Source organism: Poecilia mexicana, unplaced genomic scaffold, assembly GCF_051168715.1.
Source record: "Poecilia mexicana isolate PSO_F unplaced genomic scaffold, ASM5116871v1 scaffold_13, whole genome shotgun sequence".
NCBI lineage: Eukaryota > Metazoa > Chordata > Actinopteri > Cyprinodontiformes > Poeciliidae > Poecilia > Poecilia mexicana.
In genome coordinates, this window is record NW_028263382.1 from 9,497,209 (window position 1) to 9,521,443 (window position 24,235).

The 24,235-nt window shown below is 36.9% G+C and overlaps 2 non-coding genes across 2 annotated transcripts; both read left to right on the forward strand.

The window, feature by feature from the left end:
• The first annotated feature begins 2,260 nt into the window (after window positions 1-2,260).
• trnav-uac (transfer RNA valine (anticodon UAC)) lies at window positions 2,261-2,333 on the forward strand. The gene has a single exon. It is a non-coding gene; the product is annotated as a tRNA-Val (tRNA).
• A 178-nt stretch (window positions 2,334-2,511) lies between these two features.
• On the forward strand, window positions 2,512-2,584 carry trnav-uac (transfer RNA valine (anticodon UAC)). Its single transcript has one exon. It is a non-coding gene; the product is annotated as a tRNA-Val (tRNA).
• Window positions 2,585-24,235: the final 21,651 nt, after the last annotated feature.

The window sequence follows — 24,235 nt, forward strand, 5'->3', positions numbered from 1 at the left end:
ATCTGTTGTTTAAATTTTAAAATTAATTTCTAGACTTTAAGTAGCTGGTAAGTGTGTTTAAATCTTAAGAGCTTTTATACGTCTAATTCAACCAACCAGCCATTGTAGCAGTTTTAAAAGCTACTTTTCTAACAGGAAGGAGTTTTGTTAGTCACAGATTTACACGAGACTGAAGATCTCAGCAGTTTTCATTACAAATGTTTGCAAAACGTTTCCTGCTAATGTTGTAGAAACACAATTTTGGGGTTAAATTAGAAATACAATCAAAACGGAACGTTAAGTTTATTCACGTGATACATCATTATAACTTTGCCGACAGAAAATGGTCTTCCTACCACTTCCTGTAGTAACACTCGTGTGATGCGAAAAAAGGGTTTTTAAAATACAATATCTCTGATACAGCTGAAAAACCACCTCATGCCAACTCAAAAATGTTTTATTGCAAAATGTGAGATTTTCCAAAATTGGACGTTTCCATTAAGCTAATTTATTTTCATAATTCCAGTTTGCACATCTGTGTTAATATGCCACGTGATCAAATATGCAAATTTAGCAGTGACATCATCTGGAGACATTATGAACAGCCAATAGCTGCTTTCCTTGCTGAGGAGTTGGAAAAATAGGTGAAAATAGGTGTGCAATACCAAAGTGACCCTGTGGAGGGCGATATTACACACGGTGGTTATCAACATGGTTGAATTTAGTGCTTTAGGTTTCGCTAAATACCATGTTGGTTTAGAGCACATGTGTCAAACTCAAGGCCCGCGGGCCACATGTGGCCCGCCATGTTATTTTATGTGGCCCTTCCAGCATTTTATAGGTTGATGATTGACTTAAAATAGGTTTTGAGCACGAATTGACTACAAACTACATCTCCCACAATGCATTCTGATTGTTACCAGCCAACATTACGGCTTCTCGCCACTAGAGAGCAGCAGAGTCACCTCAAGCTGCTTATTGATTTTCCCAGCGAATAAAACTGAGACATCGACAAGCTAACATCAAAATGTCCAAGAAAAGAAAAATCGATTTACAAGTAAGACTGTGAATGAAGATGTGTGAGTTGGTGTCAGGGCGGCAGGTGGCGCTAGACTTTTTTTGTTATCCTTATCTTGACCGACAACATAAAAAAAAAAAAAAATCGGTCATGTACTATTTTTATCCGTGAAATTACAATCATATTAACATCGGCTATTTAGTCGCATTTTTGCGGTTTAGTTAATATTCACCGTGAATCCAGATCCCATCACAAATTAAGTAGATAAATGTATCTACATTTTTCTCCGTAGTGACAAAAACCACCCCAATAACTTTTAATAAATTAATTGACTTCACTTAAATTAGCATCACTTCATAATGGACTTGAATTTAACGCGGCATTTCAACCAAAGGCAAAATGGCTTCAATACATTTTTTGATCCCAGGCTTAGTTTATGGACTGAACAGACAGAAACAGTTACTATTATACAGTTTGAACTTTTAGATTTTATTTTTGAACCATTTTTAATTTTGAGGTGTTGATTTTATTTTTGAACCATTATTTATTGTAAAGTGTTGATTTTATTTTTGAACCCTTATTTATTGTAGAGTGTTGATTTTATTTTTGAACCCTTATTTATTTTGAAGTGTTGATTGTCTGAAAGACCTTGCACATGAATTGCCCCATGCGGGGTTTGAACTGATGACCTCAGCATTACCAGCACCGTGCTCTAACCTGCTGAGCTAACTCACCTACCTTACAGAGTGTTGAGTTTCCATGGATTTAAGAAGAACTTACATGATCTTACCACAATGAAGATTTGATAAAAGTGCTTATATTCTAATGTTTTTTCAAAACAACATACATACTATTTTATTTTCCAGAGAGTTTGTATTTTGAAGTGTTGATATTATTTTTGAACCATTTTTAATTTTCAAGTGTTGATTGTATTTCAGAGATATTTTTTATTTTAATGTGTTAATTTTATTTTTGAACCATTTTTTATTTGTAAGTATTGATTTTATTTTTTAGCCATTTAGTCAAGTCTCTGTAGAACCATTTGTCTCTGCTAATGACATTTTCAATACATTTTTTTGATCGCAGGCTTAGTTTATGGACTGTAATGTGAAATTAGGCACAAGTATAAGTCTGACAGTTTGTTCACCAAGTTACTGTGCTCTGAGAGGATTTGTAAGTATTTGACATTGTTCCATGCCCATTGTTGACATTAGTCTCTAACAAAATGTGGATCATCTACCAGGAACACTAGAAAGAGCATGAGTTTCTGTAGTGTAGTGGTTATCATGTTTGCTTTACATGCAAAAGGTCTCTGGTTCGAAACCAGACAGAAACAGATTTTGCATTTTCTATACATCACAGGTGTTTACTAAAGGTCAACAAGGGTTCTGTGGTGTCATGGTCTGTACTCTGAATCTAGGCATCTGACTGCAAGCCTCAGTTGAAATTTTCATGCGTTGCATCTCACATCATCAACTTTGGAACCTCAAACTGAAACAAAGCAGAGAAGTTCAGTTCCTGTAGTGTAGTGGTTATCACGTTTGCTTTACATGCAAAAGGTCTCTGGTTCAAAACCAGACAGAAACAGACTTAGTATGTTCTATTCATCTAAAGGTCAACAAGGGTGCACCAAGAAGGCTCCATTTGTTAAATCCGCTGGATGAGTTACTCCCAGCGGTTTCTAATTCTTTGCAGCGGTGGAGCCGCGTCCGCAGTGGTTGAGCAGCACACTGTACATGTTACAGTTTAACTTTTGCATAGTCATTTATTTCCTCAACATAAACTACCGGCTCCTCAAATGGATTAACACAACGTTGCATTCTCTTTAGTTTTCTCTGGTCTGTAATGGAGGACGAGGGAAGTCAACCTTTTGTCTGGGGTGTGTTTTAGCAGGGATGCACTCCTGATCTGTACCGTCAATGTGGCCTGTTGAGGGTGGCCAACATGCTGAAGTGGCCCTTGGTGAAATTGAGTTTGACTCCCCTGGTTTAGAGCTTTAGTGTAAGCAGAACTAGAGTTTATGACAGGTGTTTGTTATTGATTGTTTTAGCAGATATGTACACCACATTTTTCTACTTTTATTTTGTAAGAAATTAGTTAAAAATCACCTCTACAGCTGGAGTTTGTGAAATAAACATAATCAGTGTTGTTGCTTTTGTTACGACTTAAGACTTTTAAAATACTGGTGTTGATTAACCAAAAATATGCTGCAGTATTATCATATATCTACTATTTATGGTGAAAGATACTTGCACTGCTGCTGGATTTGGTGAGTTGGCAGCCTGAACGCAGGACGGACTCCGGTGCATCCCGAGCAGATGAACATTTCACTACATCAAACTCCGGGCAGGGAGCCCGAGAATTTTGCTGATTTGGGTTATTGGCCTTTTTCAACACGCATAAAATCTTTTGATGAGGAAATAAAATGCATAGTAGATCTTTGAGGCAAAAGCTCAAAGATGTATTTGAACTAAAGAAGTAAATCGGTACAAGGTTAGACTTCTGCTTTTAAGCAGGATTATTTTAGACATAAAAAGTGTGTAACAGGACACTTGGTAGATATTCTCTGAAAATAGAAAGCACCGAACGGACTGAACCTCTAACGCAGCGAAACCTTGTCTGTAAAATTCTCTGTACTCAGGATTGAAATATCCACAGACAACTTATTTAATTTGCTCTCAGTGCTACAAAACCAGATCTCCTCTTAAAATAACGAGTTAAATTAAAGTGACAACTTTATTGCACCGTTTTAAAGCTGCATTCAAGGTCATAAAACAGCATTTGATGAAGGATCAGGACGGATTCTGGTTTGATGTTAATTGCAACACTTTAAAAGCCGACAAATTCTTCTCCTGCTTCCTAACTTATAAAACAAATATGTTTCACTTTTAAAGTATAAAATCTCAATACTTCAAACTGAAAAACATTGGATGAAAAACGTTTTTCTGACTCAAAGAGAATTTGAAAAAACATAATCTGTGTTTTCATGTTATTTGATACCCAGTCAGTTTTTATTAAAGTAAAACTTTATTTACTCATTAAATCTGAAATGTTTTCTCCTGCTTTGATTTAGACTAGAAAGAGGATTTCATCACAATTTTCTTCCAATTATTAAAAGTTAAATTCTGTATCTTTCTGTTGATATAGCATTAAAAAAATCAATATATTTTTTATCCAAATTTTCACCAAAACAGCCAAACAAAACGTATGGATACTAATTTTAGGAAAAATGTTTATGTACCAAAACAAAACAGGGTGCAAAGGTGATAAATTAAGCTACTGAGCCACAGGAAATATGTAGAACAATATTTCTTTTAGTTACAAATAAGATAAAATTACTGAAAAAGATTTAGATTAAATCATTTCATGTTGCTATGAAATTATCAGATTAGTTTCATATCTGATTGTTTACCTTAATAAATGTGTCTTTATCCTGTGATGATGCCAAAATATTGGAAACTCCAAAATGTCACCCAGGACTTTTCCTTTCACAACACGGCGTTATTGCTTTGCACTGATATTTTGTGATGTTTCTGTTGAATTTGTGGAACAAGTGAAGCAGACATGAAGCAGATATTCTGCTTTCACAGCTCCACAGAAAATGACATTTCTAATTATTCCACCATAAAATAAAACAGAAGAGTTACATAAACATTTTGTGTGACAAGCCTTTTCGGGATCCTATCAGATACTATCAGGAATGAGTGCAATTATTTTCTGTTTGGGCGTTGGAGGCGGAAAGAAATAAAAATAAAACTATCTGGAAGGAAACAGCAGAGTGTTTCTATATGCTGCTAATAAACACACATGTGTCAAACTCATGGCCCGGGGGCCAAATCTGGTCCGCCGTAGCTGTTTGTGAGGCCCTTTGGACTCTGTACGGTAAATTACACCAATCAGTCCAGCCAGTTTCCTGTGATTCTGCGTTTGTGGAAACTCACGTTAACTGACCACCACCTCCCACCTGTAGGTGGCAGTATTTTGTACATTCACATCACCGCTGCCTCAGAGTTATTTGGTGTCAAGTTTTTAGTTTGCCAAAAAGTAAAAAAATAATGTCATATATAAATGTAGATATTGCAAAATTCTTTGAAACTATTTCTAAATCCACAAAATTAGTGATTTTAATTGAAATCACAGAATCAATCGCAAAATCCTGAAGGGACCGAACAATGTGAAAATAATTTAAATTTTAAGAAATATTTCTAAAATGCAGAGACAGGTATTTGTTAATATTTTAACAGTTTGTTAATGGTTCTGTTTCCATGACCGGCCCTTTTCGTTTTGATTTGGGCCAAAACGAAAACATCCCTGCTTTAACATTTTTATGTTTCACTGCAGCTGCAGAGTCAGCCGAAGGTTGACTTCCTGCTGGTCTGTCGTAGCTTTCCCATATTTGTTCCCTGAAGACGTCGCTTTCGGCCGGTCGGTTGCTGTGAAAGCACAACAAAACAATTTAGCTAAAATAAGAAAACCACTGATCCACAGAGCACTTCCTTTGGCCCTCAGCAAAACTTTTTGTGAATAAAACAGAGCAGAACGTTAACAACTCTTTGAATACCCAAAAGGCATTGAGTTAAATTTTTAGCCCAGAAAATTAAGCTCTAATTAAAGTACATTATATTTACCTTCCAGTCAGATTGGATGTAAAAGGCTTTTGCATTTCTGTTCAATTTTGCACAAATGCAACACCGATAAAAGAAGCAGCAACTCAAATGCATACATTTAGCAGTGAGGGTTAATCTAAATGAAATCTGGCTCACCTTGAAGCCATTTTAAGTAGCAGTACATTAAGCAGATAACCTAACCTTGGGGGAAATAAGTTTTTATATCTGATAATGTAATAACACTTTCACCATGAAAGGATGCAAAGGAAATACATGATTAAGACTTTGCTGATTTTATTTCACTGATTACAACTAAAAGTTAACTCAACAACCTCCTTGTCTCATATTATATGTAAATGTAGGTTCCTAATAGTATACAGAGGAGTGGTGGAGTTTTATACAAAAATTCAAATTAATAGTGTGGGCAGAATACAAACTGAGGACAGCAGCAGCTAACTTAGGATGCTAACTTTTGGGGGATTTTCTTCCATTTTCAGTGTAATTTTTAAATGTTTCTTCTTCTAGTAAGGAAAACAAAAATAAGTAGTTTTTAATTCTCAGAGTTTTAATCCTATGTTTGATATTTGCACAAATGATGAAGGCTTCCACATCAATCTTTAATCAAAAACAACAACAAAAAACTATTGTTTTTATTAAATCTTTGTTTTAGACTCTTATTTTGAAAACCTATGGGGTTGACTGATAATCTGGAACAAGAAGCACTGAAGAAGACTCCTTTACTTTAATTACAGAGTAAATAACTGAAACAAAAACCAACAAACCGTGAATGACCTGCATGCGTTGCTGGATTACTGTGACCGATTACCATTAGCCTCCAGCAATGCTACTGCTGGTTTCCAGTCTGAGTGACACTAAAGGGCCATTGCACTGTTTTTTCATGGGTTGAGGCAGATTTGTTCATCACCTCTTCAAAATCTAAAATAAATGCAATGATTGAATACTTCTGGACTGTTCAGCAGGGACTTGTTAAAACACGGACTGGAAATAATGAAACCGTAATTTGTGAAAGGAGCATTTCTGATGCAATTATGGCATTGATATCACCTTATTGTTGAAAAGCAAACTCCAATATGAACTACTCAAACACTCATCAGTAATAAATTATTCACAATGCATGAGAATGCTTAAAGTTCTGAGATGCTCTTTCCTATTTTGCCGTAAATATTAGCATAAAAAACCCACTTTTGGCTTGAATAGAGCATGTGTATCAGGATCAAAGGTGTGGAATCTAAAATGTTCAATTCTGTCAGGACGAGGTTCCTTACTTTTGTCATAATCCTGCAGTTTATTGTATTTATTTATTTGTTTCATATCTGTAATTGTGCCCTAGTGATCAGATAGTTAGCAGCTGAAATATCAAGTTTAATATTTAGTTTCAACATGCATGTAACACTAAACCAAACTAGCATGCTTCTCTTTATGCCACTGTGATTTCTCCAAAATACTGATACAAATCTTTGCTTATCTTATGTATCATCTCCTCAGCTGGATGAATTTTACAAATTTTTACAAATTTATTCAGCTGTTCTCTAAAAAAACTCAAAAAGTTTTCTTCCATGATTGAAGCAGAACAGTAGCGAAGAGCCTGACGTCGTTTTCATCCCATCTACTGGTGTTGCCATATAAATAGTTTTTTGAGTTCATGTTGTGTTAGTTTTTATTTTTTGTAAATCTTTATTCTTTGATTGTATTTTTGGGATAAAAGTGGCAGATATAAGACTGTTTTCTTCCTTCTGCTACCTTTCATTTCATTGATTTGCACATATTGTCCTCTGTTGTATATAACTGCTTTGTTTTTAATTAAATGGGTAAATATCAAAACGTATTGCCAACTTTCTGTTTATTCAAACTGAAAAGTGGGAGAAAATTTTTTTTTTTATTCCATGCAGAGAAGCCAAAGTTGGAAAGACAAACTTGTAAAAAACATGACATAACACCTCCAGCATTATGAAAACTTTACTATGTAGGAAAGATTATGAACTGCCTTGGCTGGAAAAGTGACAAGTGTTGGTATGAGCAGCTGTATTTGTCTTCCGGTAAATTTTGCCACGATGTTTACGCGCTTCCTTCCAGGGAAAGGTCACTAGAAATCAGCACTGAATATTTAAACAGGAACCAATTTCTCTGTGATGAAACATTTCTGTCTTGTTGAGCTTTGGAGGCCAGGATAATATTTGCTGATTAGGAAAATAATGTAGATCACATGCCGTCTCTCTTCACGTAAAATGTCAGCCCGGTTTATGACATATCGGAGATTTAAAACTCAGATATAATAAAGAACTCTTCACCGCAATTATCAAAAGTTGTTTTTGGAAAAGGTGTGTTCAAGCCCTGCAGCAAAATTCCACCGGCATGTAGGATCTACACAGAGGAGCAAATCTGCGTCTTTGGCACAACACGGTGTCCCGGCAACTTCAACGTGTTCACACATGCATCTCTCAGCGCATCCGTGCAACAACAGTGTTCCTGTCAGTCTGTCTGCAATCATAAAGCCTCCATTAGATTTCGAGGATGCTGCTTTTTCTGCTAATTTATAAAACTGCTACAAACTGCAGCTGGGGTGTCATCTCACACACAGATTTTAATTAGCCTTTTACTGCAACCAGCATCCACCTGCAGCTGCCGACTTTGCTGTGAAAAGTTTATTTCTATCCCTCGCTACGTCATCCGGTTCATTTTATAGTTTGTTTGCAGTTGGAAGGATTTCTGAGGTAAAGAAAATTGATGTGGTTTCACGTTTTCCAATGGCTTACCCAATAACGTAGCAATAAGGAGTGCAGTGTTGTCTGCAACATCTGTGGTATAAAAATAGATAATAATAATACAAAAACGGATGCAGATGATTTTATAGGTGGCTTGATTGTTTGTAATTAGCCCTAATCTATCTTGGAGAAGGTTCAGTTTGAAGTTGCAGGTTGTAAATAAATAAATCTGTTCCATGTAAACCTGCTGACTGACATGTTTTCTTGATGTTGTGCTTTTTTATTACTTAAAAGCAGCTCAGAGAGACGATTCTATTCTTGTTCTTCATGCACGTCGAATAATTTTTAAATGATCTCACTTTTGTTTTGGCGTTTCATTATTGACAGAGCAGAGAGGAAGTTTGAATCAGTGACTCACATGGCAAGTCATTTCTGTAAGCAGAAAACAAAGCGTCTCCTGGCAACCAAATACCGTCTTCAAGGAGAACAACTCTATTCTTTTGCAATTGTTTTTCTCTTTTTGTAGAGGAGAATTAGATGCAGGTAAGTATCAGATTTCAAACCACAAGGCTGGAGGACCCGTCATGCTGTGGGCCTGTCCCCCCCCAAGGTCCTAACTTTGTTGGACAGCATAGTTTGATAAATTCTTTGAAATTCCACTTTAAAATGGAATTCTTTAAAAACAAAAATCTGGTGGATTTCACCTGCACAATGAAAATGCGTTGCCCCTCGGTATTTTTCACAAGGTAACAGCAACAAAAATATATGGACAAGTCGATACAGAAATGCCTCACTGGACACAAAATTACACTTCCATGACCATTTCAAACCACACACCTAAATCCAGAAGAAAACCTGCAGAGTTTTGGCTTTTTCATTGCAGCAGTGAAATCTCAGCAGAAAACGTCCCACCTTAGGAGTTAACAAAATCCCCTGTGGCACATTTGTTGGATCTATCAGTACCAGTACAGTAATCCATGACTTCCTTTTTCCACAGGGTAAAATATGGAATTACTCTGAGAGCAATTTCTCCAAGCCTTTCTTCAAAATGGGAAAGAGAAAAGAACATGCCATCCAAGTTTATCTTCAGATGTCAGAAAAATACCTGCTTAACTGTGCTTATTGACACTTTAAACGTGACGTCACTCGCTTCAAAACTCGGCTCGCTCCGCCATGACGGAAACAACCGACATGGCGGTTGTAAAGCCCTTCAACAAAACGACCATGTGGTGGCCTAATAACACTTTTATTAAGTTGATTTTTCAGTAAAACTGGTCTTGGGGCGCTGCATGGTGAGCTGCACGAACAGACAAGGATAGAAAACCAAGCTGTGATTTTACTGCGTGACTTTTAACGAGGAAAGATGGAAAGCATCCGTCAATCATCATGACTGGCAGCACACAGTGACCACGGATCTGCAGCGAACTCTTTTTACAAGGTAGGAAGACTAACGTTCATATACTTCATAAGTATTATTAGAAAGATATTAAATATTGCATTATCGAGAAGGTGCGTGTCTAATTATTACTAACCATGGAGACGATGCCGCACTGTCATGTAGCCGGAGAAAACCTGGTTAGCATCTCAGTTTTTTTAAACCTTTTTAATGCTCCTCTGGCCCAAAGGGAAATGCCGTTTATGACAGTGATATAAATAATGTGGTGTGAATTCAGGCAAAGTTGATAATTTGATGAACACGTCAGGAGGGTCGGTTTCTAAGCTAGCTGTTTCTAGCTTCTGTACCGCCGTCTATGAGCCCCAACCAGGTGTGTTACGTTCAAAGGCAAAATAAAATGACTGGAACATGTAGAAGCCATGAATAAACCGACAAAAACAACTTCAGAAGCTCAGTTCACTTCATGGCGCTTCGACTGAATAATGACGGAGTTACAAAGGGTCAATAGCTGTTGCCAGTTTACTGTTAGGCAATCATTTCAGTTTAAAACAGGAACCTTGTTAGCATGCTTGCTTAGCATCATTAACTCTTTAGGTTATTTCAACAGGATGAAGAATCTGACCAATGCAACATAAAAAGGTTCTCTGATGGCCGTCACAGTCATCGGACCTGAATCCAACAGAGAACCTGAAGAGAAGAGAGCAAAAAAGTGTTTCCAGGTCTATAAAATCTCAGGAACAGTCAAAGACCTTCATGGTTAAATACTCCAACCCAGTGAAACGTTCTGCCCAATTTCCAAAAGGGTTTAAAATTATTGGCTGCATGTTTGTCATTCATGATTCTGATAAAAAAAATAAATGAATACAAAAATAAAAATAATTGGAAAAATAAAAATAAATAAAATTAATAGCTTGGTGTGAAATGCTCTTTTGCTTCTAAAAACATGGACAAAACTGGAATTATTATTTTTTTTACATTATATATATGTCAATGTGATTATGCTTCTAAAATAAAAGTTGGATTTATTTTAAGACTTTTTACACATCTATGCTACAAATATGAAAACAAGTGGGAGGATGGTGTAACAGATCATCATGGTTGACAATGTTAGGCGTCTCAAAATGTATCTCCTGACTCGGTCTAATTCCTGATGAGTTTTAATATGGTTTGTTTTTTTGCATAAAAACCTGCCAATAATCTCAACAGTAAACTGTGTAACTTTATAGGTGAAGCGGCTGGACGCACTAACAGATCAACATAGTTTTAAAAAAACTCATGAAGATTTTTTTTTTCTTTTGTCATCCTGATGTAATCCTGTTATGTTCAGTATGATTTTATTTTTATTTGGAATACATAAAAAAATTAAATCTCAAAATATTTTACTCCTTTTGTTAATTTCTTGATTTATTTCATCTTGCTGCTCCGGTTTGCTTCATAAATAAACCAAATTTTTATGATTCTGTACTGATTCATGCATCAGTAGTTAGTCTGTTTGTACAAAACAAGCCTCTCTAGTTATATTTTGAAGCTTGGTTCCTATGTGTATTCTTTTTTTAAATCTACAAATGGGAAACATCTCCGCTCCAAACACTTGACTGGTTGCCATAGAAACCAGGGAAACAGGTCTAGCAACAGGATCCTTTGCACTGCTTTACTTCCCTCTTCTGCTGCATGTTTGTGAAGATGTGAAGTGATGCTGAGGAGCAGGTTCACGCTCGGCTCTCTCCTGTGGGGTTCAGATGACATATCAGGGCATAATCGCGTAGATGAGGGCATGTTTTGCTCCATTACTAATCAGGGTTCACAAGAGGTCCAATCACTTGAGGAACACGTTTAAAATATTAGTGACTGTTCAGATAAACACTGTTTTACATTAAGTATCTTCAGTGTGAAATATGTTTGTTAGTGCAGCGACTAGTCAGACACGCAAAAACAAAACAAGTATTTTTGGTTTAGTTTACAGTTTAAATATCTCAGTACACTTGAAATGAGACAAAACTTATTTTAAGCAAATATTTCCTTAATATTTAGAAAAAAATACTTGTTCTATTGGCAGATTTTTCCACTTATAAGCAATGGAACTAGAACTTTTTCATTAATAAAGGAATTATTGACTTAGAATAACCTCCTAAATCTTGCTGAACAGTTACTTGTAAGTTAGTTTTGTCTCATTTCAAGTGTTTTAAGACTTTTTTCTCTATAAATCTGTAGTGATGGACTTTGACTTGAACCTTCAGAGCCACATAAAGACAGTTACAAAGTCGGCCTTCTGTCACCTGAAGAACATTTCCAGAAGAGGACAAACGTCTCAGCGAGATCTATATAAACTCATCCAGGCATTTATCTTCAGTCGCATCGATTACTGCAACAGTGTCTTTATAGAACTGCCTAATGCTGCTGCTGATCCAGAACGCTGCTGCTGCCGTTCTGACTAAAACCAGGAAGTTAGAGCACATCAGCCATATCTAAAGTTCCTGTAGCTCAGAGAATAGACTTTAAAATACTGTTAGTTTATAAATCACTGATTGGTTTAGCACCACAATACATTAATGATCAGTTGCTGTTGTCATAGCAACCTTCCAGACCTTTCAGGTCGTCTGGTTCTGGTTCTGCTCTGCATCCCCAGAACCAGAACCAAACGGGGAGATGCAGCATTCAGTTTCTATGCACCACAAATCTGGAACAAACTCACATAAAACTGCAAAACAGCCGAAACACAGAGTTCCTTTAAATCTAAACTAAACCTGCTTAGAGTTGCTTTTGGACCAAAATAAATGAAACATTAATCAACATATTCAAGGCACAAGGACGATTCTAACAAAATGTAATGTTTAAACAAATGTTGACTATATGATGTTTAGTTCACTGCAAAAACACAAAAGTTTGTAGTTTTAGTTTCTAGTGCAAATATCTTAGTAAACTTGAAACATGACAAGCTAACTTAAAGGTAACTTTTCAACAAGACATATTGACTTGATTTAGGTAAATAATTCCTTTATATTAATTAAAGACCTTGTTCCTTGGCAGGATGTTTCATTTATTACAAGACATTTTTCCCATGTTATATCTGCCAATGGACCTAGTGCTTTTTCATCAATATTAAGGAATTATTTACTTAAAATGAGATTCTATAAAAGTTACTTTTAAGTTAGTTGCCCATATTTCCAGTGTACTAAGATATTTGTAATAGAAACTGGACCAAAAATACTTGGCATGATTTTGTGGTTTTGCAGTTCATGCTATGTGCTACACAAACAAACTGATTGATTTATTTTCAAGCTTTATTAAAACTCCTCCTTGTTTCTGCATAAATGGGGAGAAACATTCAAGGTGTGAGGAACCTGCATGGATTAGTGGACAACCTAGCGTCAATAAAACACATGGAAACAGTTAATTAAGAGGCGCAGGGCAGATTAGGATGCAGATATTTCATTATCAACCATCTTCAGAGATCATGTTGAGCCAAACTGCTGTAAACCCCCCCCAAAAAAAACACACGGTCTCTTTGATTCAACGCGATACTTCATATAGAACTGCTGCATCACCCACAGGTTTGGATCTGCAGCCAAGCTTATAATAAGCCTAATCCTACCTGTTAGCCTCGCTATGTGTGCACCTGCAGTACAGACGGCACAATCACAATCATTTCAGTTAATGCCAGAGGGGAGAAGAAGGAGGAAAACACATCTCTCAGCACGCAGGCTGTTCATGTAAGCTAAAGTAGTCTGACTTTGGATGGTACATGACTTTTCTGTTCCTTTTACTGGGTTTTATGATCCAACCAGCACAAAGTGGTTGTAATTGTGAAAAGGAACTGGAAAGTATATGTGATCTTTATGAAAGAGTGGCGAGAAGAAAGCCATTGTTGCTTAAACATTGTAATAAGCCATGGAGGAGACGCAGCGGATGTGGAAACAGGTGATCAGGTCAGACATGACTGAAGTCAAACATTTAGGTTCTCATTGAAAAACACTTCCTGTGGCAGAAATACTCCACCTCGCTTTGAACATGGTGTCCCTACTGGTGAAACAACATGTCTGCATTATGATGGTCTCTTTTTGGCTGACAAAGAAATGCTGTTAGGAAGGGAAGATGGAGGGAGCTAAATATCGGGTAATACTGGAAGAAAATCTGGTAGAGGCTTCAAAAAACCTGAAACTGTTCATTTTCCAGCAGGATAATGAACTGTGTACAAGTAAGAAAGTTTTTGACAATTCTTGAGAAAAAAATGCGATAAACTCCCAATTATTAGCACAAAAAAGCGTGGGTATTTCCACAATAATTGTCAAGAAACTGGAGGGACTGATTGATATAATTTGGCAGTAAACAGATAAAAAGTGCATTGGTTTGATTGACAATATAGTATTTAAGGTAACTTAGTGTTTAGTCTAGACTCTAGAGGGCCACAGAAAAAGCTCTAGGTGGACCGGATTTGGCCCACGAGCCTCGGGTTTGACACATGTGATCTAAATGATTGAAGTGCTCGTTATGCCTTTGCCATTTAAGCTCCACACTGTCATTCACACATATGATTCACATCTTTCTACTGCTGTTCCTTTATGTTTTATAACAGCCTGACAAAAAAAAAATATATCGGCTTCAATCAAACTTTCTGCACAGCAGCAAGAGGGTAAATCAAAAGGCGACCAAGACCAAAGAGGAAAGCAGAAAAGGGAACCTTGTGGATCACATAAAGGGGAGTCAGTGCAAGTGAAAGAGGGCACGAACGGAGGGTTGGAGTGCGTCAGTCTGTGTACCTGGAGGCCAAAGTCTGAGGGGGAAAGGCCTATAATGGCATGCGCTAGTGTGAGCTAGGCTGGATGGTTGCATACTCGACAAGGTCCCCCGGGCCAGTTTGAGCAGAGCTTCGTGGGCTGGGAGACGAGGCCAAAGCTGCAGTATCCAGCTCCGCATACTGGACATCGCAGTCCTTGTGGCCAGAGTTCTGGAGACAAGAGAGGTGAAAGGTGTGTGAGGAGTGAGGCAGCCAAATAACGACAGAGTGAGAGAGACAGACACCCTGACAGAGAGCAATGTTGACTCAAGGTGGGAGTGGGGAATTTCGAAATGTGCCGGCGTGGAACTTATACGAGAAAAGATGTCTGAAAGTTATCAAAAGTGACAAGCCAAGAAGAAGATGGAGACATCACAGAGAAAACATAGCACACAAATCAAAATGGCGTGATAAACAAAAGGGTTAGAGACGGAATAGGCTCTTTGTGCTCAATGACAATGTTGGATTTATGCTCTATGTTTTCCTAGAAAGAAAACAGAAAAGAGATGTTTCAATTAAAGTGTTTTCATAAACGCATAGAGCTGCGTCTGCAGCCTAATGTGCATTTCTCAGGATGTATGCAGTGTTTAAAGTTGATGGCCATGTAAACAACATAAAAGAAAAAAAAAAAATAAACCCTGGAACTAAACAAATGAAACAGACACTGGGTGCATGCAGCTTGAATGATTGAATTATGGTGAATGCATGTCCGCACAATCTTTCAAACCACAAGGACTGTAATTTATGCGATCGCTACAGAATCCAAGAGACCGAGGCTGCTGTGCAAAACATGGAGACATGCCCAGAGGCAATTTAATGGACAGGCTGCTTCCTTTGATATTCTGCAATATCAGCATGCATGTAGACACTTCGAGCAGCTTCTAATCACTGATTGCTAAAAACGAGCTGGATGATTGATTAACAGAGTGAGCTTATGAACATCTGGTCACTGTGCAACAATAAAACAGTTACTCAGATCACTGGTTTATAGAAAAGATGCTTACAAGCAAAATGATGCCATTTCTAAAGGATGGAGCGTTTCTTCATTGCAGTAGCTGTGTGAAATGACACAGCATGTCAAAACACAAATGTTGGGAATCGAGATAAATTTGTGTTTCTTGAGATAAAAGTTTACTGGTGAAACTGGAGGCTCTTTTAGGGGTGCACTGATTTATCAGCGCCGATTCCCTTAACTTTGGGAGATCGGTGATCGGCTGATACTTATGAAGCCGATCGTATCCACTGATCTCATCTAAAAATTAACCTGTGACCTCGTCTGTCAGTCAGTCAGAGGTTTGACTGACAGACCGGCCCACCAGGTCAGGTCTGCACATTTGCACTTAACAAAAGTCGCCCCGCTGTTGCCCACTAAGCGACTCTCTTGCTATACTTGGCAAATTTTCAGACAAAAAAAAAGGTATCAGCCAGAATCAGTCAGGCTTTTTAAAGATCGGTAATCGGTGCACCACTAGTGTCTCTTTGTTGCCTTTTTTCTGAGATCCACCTTTAATAAAACCTTAATCAGGTGAAAGTGACGCGGTACATCTCTCTGAACACACCACCTCTAACGTGGCGGCAGCAGCATCATGCTGTGGGAACTGGGAATCTTCTCAGAGTTCACTGGTTCCAGGACAAGCCTGGAAGAAAAGAGCCATAAGCTGCACAACAACAGAGACCAGCATGACAATTCATCTTCCAGAGGATTATCGCTCTAAACAGCCACAAGTAAAAAAAATGGTTTAGATAATAAAATCAAAGTACCTTCATCCAGCCAGGCTACATGTCTGTTACCAGTAAGAGTAAACATAAATGAACAGATGAAGAAGATAAAACTTAAACTTTCTATCATTATTAATCCTGGATATTGTTTTTTTTTTGTCTGTATAAGCAAAAACAACAACACAAATTTCCTCCATGTTGAAGAAACAACCTTAAACATGCAGCTGGAGCTACAGTGGAATAATTTAGACTAAAACAAATGTTTTAAAATAGCAGTAAACATCTTGGCTAAAGTTATGTTTCTATAGCCAACAGGGGTTATAAATACATTTATATCATTATTACATATTTACATTTTTGTTTTAGACCAAATAATTTAGTTCAGATTTAATTAAGTCCCAAATGGGCAATTAAAATTAAGAGACCACTTAAAATGATAAGTTTCTCTGATTTCACTCTCTATCAGTAAATGTTTGAGTAAAATGAACATTGTTCTTTTAGTCTATAAACTACTGACAACATGTTTCTGAAATTCAAAGCAAAAATTTAGTATTTATCTGCAGAAAATGGGAAATGGTCAAAATACCGAAAAAGATGCAGAGCTTTCAGACCTCAAATAATCCAAAGAAAACAAGTTCATATTCATTCAGAAACAACAATACTAATGTTTTAACTCAGGAAGAGTTCAGAAATCAGTATCTGGTGGAAGAACCAGGAGGTTTTCAACGGGTTCACTGCAGTGGGTTTTTTTCTAGAGCTGTATATGAAAAACTAAGAGAGAAACTATGAAAAAGTAAAAGAGTAAAAGACAATAAGTGTGCCAAAACAATCATCAGATCTAAATCGATACATGGTAGGAAGAGTGCAGCAGTGTGTGTGTGTAATACACAAATCCATATTAAAGCATAATGCTGCAAAATGACATATGCATTATGCATTTTTGGGACCCAAATGTGGACGTAAGGTTTTTCATGTGAGATCCAGTAAAGTTTTTCTCCTCACACTCGTGTGTGTGCGTGCGTGTGTGTGCGTGCGTGTGTGTGCGTGTGTGTGTGCGTGTGTGTGTGCGTGTGTGTGCGCTGCATGTGGAAACTGGCGTTCACTCCTGCTCAGCCAAAGAACATTTTCTCCCAGCGTGTGACAGACTCTGTGAGAGGATAAGTTCTAATGCAGGACATATTTTTGAACCCCAAACTATTAATTCATAATGTATAGAACTACCCAGATTGTTTATGTGCCTCAGGCCTTTTTAACAGCAGCAAATGCACAAACACAGTGTGGGTTGTGTGTGTGTGTTTTGACTTATCCTCCACTCCAAACCCGTTTTAGATGAGACCTGAACACACCTTAGCTTGGCAGGATAACTTTAAGACTGCAGTGTGTGTAGCTTACAGTGTGTGAGAGAGTTTTATCAACAGGTATTTACACTGACAGGATGCACTACTCACAAAAAGTTGGGGATGTTTGGCTTCAGGGTGGATATTCAAGATGAAACTGAAATGCACTTTGACCTTTAACAGTAAACTTAAAGTGACTTTCTCTAAACTTTTGAATTCACATGTCCACCTTTTTCCACAACTCTTTCTTTTCTTTATGTGTCGTCGTCTCAGGCTTTGAAAATCAGCCAACAATTTTAAAACCGTGCCGTGTGAACCAGACTTCATGCATAATTCACAACTTGCCTTTGAACCCTTAACTGGAAAACTGCTCAACATATTTGATTATAAACTTGCTTGGATATTTTGATTATGTCGCTGGACAAAATGTTCCATAATTAGTTTCTGTATTATGTTTTTATGGTGTAAAGCACTTTGAACTGCCTTGTTGCTGAAATGTTGCTGCTGGTTCAATCAGAATAGGTGTATAAACAGTTCTTTAATGCTGCAATATTTAAAAAATATAAAATAATAATGTAATAAAATACTAGAACGCATTTTGCAATATTTTCTGCTGCATATGTAATAAAATTGTTAGATTTTGCGCAAATTATTGCAAAATACAGAGATTACTTTTTTTAACGTAACAATGTTACTTTTTTATGTAACATTGTTACATAATAACATTGTTATTATGTAACAATGTTAGATTATTTTAAGATTGTTACAATAATGTAACAATTAATGTTACATTGTTACATTAACGTAGCCTTCATTTAGAGGAACTCAGCGTTTCGGCTGTTTTGCAGTTTTCTGAGACGTCGTTGTCAAGCTGTAATTGATGCTAAACGTTAAATGGTATTGAGCTTTTTGCTGTGGCATACCCACCACTGATGTTGACTTTTGTTTGACATTAGTCATAAGATAATATCATTGTAGCATGATTTGTTTTTGCTTCATTTTCCATAAATTTGACCAGAGAGTCAAATATTCTGAACTTTTTGTGAGTAGTGTCAGGCCTCCTAAACTAACCAAGCACACCTGCAGATATATATGCACTCAGTCCTATGTTTATAAAACTTTACTGTAGCAGTTCATGACTGTATTATTGTTTCTAACTAGGCTGTGAAGAGTTTTTATTTAAAAAGATGTAAAATTTGAGGGATTAATGTGTTTTCCATAATTTAAAAGCCAGAAAAGTACGCACAGGGTAATTTTTAAAAATTAATTTACTGCATATTTGCTTTGATTTTTCATTTAGGAGATGCTCAAAAGTCTCTTGAGTCGCCTATTTCGACAACAATGTCACGTGATTTAACAGATTTACTTTAGCAACTTGTACTCATTTGAGTAGAGGTAGGCCTGATTTAAATTAATGAATTTTGTGAATCCATTGATCCGGACAACACAATTACAGTTACACCCAAAAAAATAATAATGCACACTTAAGTTATAAATTATAAACTCATAAATTATGCATGAGCAGATGTTTGAAAAGCACCAACAGATGCATGTTTACTTGAGTCTGCAGAGGCCTGTCGGCTGCAAAAGGAGAGTTCTGCCTGCTCAGCTGAACTTTTTCAGTGAAACTTAGTTCTTATGAAAAGAAAATTACAGTGACAGTAACTGAGAGGACCACTCTGGAGCTCTACAGAAGAGCAACACGGACCTGTAGCAACACCAAGGCTAACTGGAACACAGAACGGTTTTGAACATTCAGTGTTTCGTGGAGCATAAAGGTTTTTGAAATGTTGACGGCCTTTTCAAATTCTCTAAATCGAGGAGGTGATCATGTGCTGCTGCTACAGCCATGCTCATCACTAATAAAAAGCTTATCTAGTATCTTATGTGATTTATTTTTGTTCTATAAGAAACTCCCACTTTATTGAGCTATCCACCCATCAGGCTGACACCAGCATAATGCCGTCGCTGAAGGAGAAACAGGTTATCAGAGGTTACATTCCAGTAACACTGTTGCTGGGTACAAAGGCCTTCAGACCATTTCACCAAAATTTTAAAATTGAAGCTTTTTTATGAGGTTCCAGACTCTCTCTGTATTTAGATTTAACAGCTTTACATTTATTGTGTAAATAGCAGCATAGCTGACTGTAGGTTTACCGTTTATCTCCGACTGAAAAGTTTTGAGTTAGTTACATGTTTGTCCAACTTAATTTATTTTACATTTGTTTAACATGACAACTGAATAAATTTAATATATTTACTCTATAAACTTAATTTGATTACTTGGAACAAATGAACTATTTATCTTTTTTAAGTTGGATCACGTTTCGATTTTTTCAGTGTGCACCCCCTTCATGTTTCAGGTTGTGTGTCGTCGGCGTCATTCGGTGAGAGGAATGTTGTTTAAGTCAAAGTGTTCTGGATCAGGAAATATCACAATTCATATTTTATCTTAAAGGAAAACATTGTTTTAATTTTGAATATAGACCTACTAGATGGCTGAAACGCATCCATCTGTGTTTAAACAAGGGCGTTGCTTCATTTGTTGTTTTTAAATTGAGGTTTGCCCTTCAAAATAACAGCAGAAAATAAATTGGGTTTGTTGCTTCGAGGAGAAGTTTATGATTGAACTAATTAATCAGATTAACTGATGAATTAGTATAAGATCTGAGTGGAAACTCTACACTGGATGTGTAAATATGCTGAATGTTTATTTATCATACATTCACCTGAATTTCCAAACTGTTGGACAGTGAAGGATATTTTTATTCAATTTTATTTTATAAAACACGTCATCCATTTAGTTTTTCGCATTCGCCTTAATTTATACAAAATCAAGTAATCTCTGACTTTTTTTTGGTGGAATATATAATTGTGAGTTTATTGCAACTTTTGCATAGAAAAACCAAAACGTTGGGTTTATGTGACTTCCAACTCCCACCTGCAGGTGGCAGTATTTCTTACTTTTACTCCACTGCTGCCTCAGCCTTTCTTATGTGACCAGCAGCAAACCTTAGCTACTTGGGCTAAATTTGAAGAATAAAAATGTTTGTGTCCAGTCTGTGTTTAGGTTTTTCCCATCTTTTTACTTATTTTTATGAAAGGATATTGTAAAATTCCTTGCAAATTTTTCTAAAGCAGCCCCACAAAACCAGTGAATTTGACTGCGAAAACTCACAGAAACAAACAAGAAACCCTGCAAGGACTGATGGCAGTTGTAGTACTAAACTCACTCGGATATTCTCAGGAAAATGAACCGGACGTGAGCTGAAACCATCCGAGCATCACGTAAAAAACATAAAAATGAACGGATGTACGTGCAGAGTTGTACAGCAGATAACAAATCTTCACAGACATTAACTGGTTAAAAATGGAAAACAGTTTTAGGAATGTAATTTTTCTATTTAAAAAATAAAGCCTCTGTTTAGAAATGAACAAAAACTCAGAGGTTAGAAGAACGCTCATTTCAAAAGCAGAAGCCGTCCAGCCTATATGCAAAATATTCTGCAGATAGGCCAGTGGAGAGGAACTCCACTGTTATGGTACCTGTTGTATTCCCATTTGCACTGATAGGTTTTTATTTTCATCTGAGAACAAATTACATGGAAATGATCGAAGCTATTGCAGAATGTTATCTTAATAATTTAAATCTACTTTCCAATCTCACTCTTGCATATTTCCTCTGCACCAACACTCGGCACGCGCCAGGTTTTTAAATATATGGAATATTTGTCATGACGAGAGTGCAATCAGGGGGAAAATTACAGCCACATCGCCTTCAAAACTCTCAGACAGTGTTTTCCCCCCCGAGAGAAAATCATCATTAGTAACACTTGAAGCTCAGCAGTCAATGCGTGTCCCTCACAAATAGCGTTTTAAGAACTTCACTGATATCCTATTCATCTTAAGTGCAGCCCTAAACTACACTTTGAGTGGAATGTTATAGGTGATAAGGAATTAATCTGAGGAAAATCTACCCTCGGTTCCTACGGATTACCTGAACTAAACACCTGCTCCCTCTGAGCGCTGAAAATGAAGACGAGTACTGTACACAGAAAATCAAAACCCACTTGCTCAAGAAAAAAAAAGTTCCTGATTTATTCTTGAGTGTTTTTTATAAAGCATCATCGGGGGGAAAGTGAAATATTTGCACGTTGTAGGTGCAGAAAGCTCGGTCGATGCAGAATGCATTTTTTTATTTTTCTAAGCTGATGTTCAAAAGCTTGATTAAAGGAAATACATTTTGCTGAAACACAAGCAATCAGGTTAAATAATTTATAATGTATTTCAAAAATAACACAAACGGATAAAACAGCGTCACCTTTACTTAAATGAACTTGCAAACCTGAGAGGCAAAGCTGCAGGATAATTAAAATAAATGGTTCAAGGTTCGAGATTAAAGACTCAGTTTAAGAGTCATTATGCAGCTCAGTAAAAATTACACCCACAACTATTTATACATGAATGAATAAATAATCAAGTCCAAGAATAAAACTTTTTTTTTTTTTACGGTGGAGAGTGGAGGATGAGTTCATTCTCACAGCCGGAGGGAAGAAGCTGCTCCTACGTTTGTCAATACAGCAGCAGCAGCAGCAGCAGAATGAGCAAGCTGTGCCTGGAAAGTCTTTATTCTATTAGCATCCACTGTGTTTTTCACAAACGCCTCCATCCACTCACTGGTATTACTGATTTTCCTCCAGGGGAAGCGTTGCATGTTAAATTTTAAAGTTTCACAGACGGAGTTGCTGCTCAACTTCCAGTGTTACTTACTTCATGGTTTCTATTTCTTTTATCCAAGAGAGAAATGCACAAAACATGGCCGCTCCACGTTCAAGCAACTTGGCGATTTGTCGTATTGACTGCAACTACAACACCAGGCAGGAAGATTTAAGCTGATGCCCAGCAACAGATATTTCTAATCCTTTACGTTTTGACCTAAAAACATGCATTAAAAAAGGAAAAAAGGAAAAAAAAAATTATTGGTGGAGAAAGGCTCTAAAAAGAAAGGAGTACAGAGGAAAACTGACTCAAACAGGATATTCCATAGCTGATCAAACATTTATGAAGATTTGACCTAAAAAGTTCAAAAACTACTTAGAAATCTAAAAGTCTTAGATTCAGAACGCCTTAAAGGCTGCTTTGACTTTGAAAGCTGCTGGCTGTTGGGCTGCAGACGCAGGGCCTCTCTCAATGCGTCATTGCTGCTATGGGCGGATAGCAGCAGGAAGACAGTCACCTTACATTTCTGAAGGTATCCTAAAGGTTTGGTGAACAAAAAGTTGGAGATTCAAAAGATTTTTACTTGCCCTGAACTGAAGGATCTAAGGGTGAAATTCTCACCAGTTCTCTTCGCTTTAGTCAAACTCCAGTTCATTTGTTCTTTGATTCTCATGCAGACCACATAAACAAACTCTGGCCTGCCCACAAATCTAGGTCTTGGTTTGGTTGAAGTGAAATCTGGTCGGTTTGAATTCATATGTGAACGGCAAAAGCAGGAAGACTGCGGCATTCTGGGTAATTACAACAAAACAGACATCCTGCAACCGCTAACATTCGACGCCACTCCATTTTTGTTTACATTTTGAGAAGAGGGAAGTTGCCTTTTCTGCAGAGGTTTTTGTGTCGTTTCCTTCAGTGGTTATTGATGCAGCGCCCCCACAGGTGAGAAGGGGAACAGGTTTTTTAAAGGGCTTGGTTTGTTTGACACAGAGCAGTTTGAAAGCGAGCCACAGCAGCTGAAAATGTAACAAATGTAGCAACTTAGGTGAAAACAACCTGAGAGACTGATCAGGAAGAAACCCTCACTGCAGAAACTCTTTCCCATTTTGACTTTCCAACAAAGCACCAAACATTGGACAAAGAAAAATGGCAGAAAGTGATAAGAAAAAAGATTAATCTCGACCCAGTCAATGGGTTTTGACTAGGCCTGTCACGATAACAAATTTTACTGGACGCTAAATTGTCCACAGAAGTTATTGCAATAAATGATAATATTGTTTTGAGACCTTTTTCAAGTCATCTAATGGTAATAACATGATAATAACAATGATAATAATAATAATAATTCAAGAACACATTTAACTGGAACTAGAAAACATTTTAAATATCTAAAATACATAAACAAAACAACAGAAATAACAAATGAAATGAATAATAAAGTCTCTATAAACAAAACTGTCCGTCAAAATAAGGGCTGGTTGAGACCAAAGCACCAGACTGGAGACTTTTGTCTCCCAGTTTGTGGTGGAAAGAGAGAGAAAAAAGAAATTAATTGATTTATTGCGACAGGCCTAGTTTTTACATGACTGTTGACTCTGCATGCTGTCGTGTTAAACGTGTAGGAGGAACAGCATTTTCTCATGGCATCATGTCTCCAGTGCTACTAAACTAAGGCTGATGCGCAATACTTAATCCATAAAACCTGTATTTGCATTTCTTTATTTCTCCAAACTGATATTCCATAAATACAAATTCATCGCCTAGTACAAGTAATTACGCAACTACTCCAACTTGAAATATGTTTGTTTATCTCTCTGGTGCCCTAAACTGACTTGTACTGTAAACAGATACTTTGATAAATTAACTAAATTGAATATTCACCTCAAAACATGAAACAACTTTTATTCAAAGCTTTGTGTTTATGCCCACTTTCTTCCAGATTCAGTTTTAAATTCACTTACCG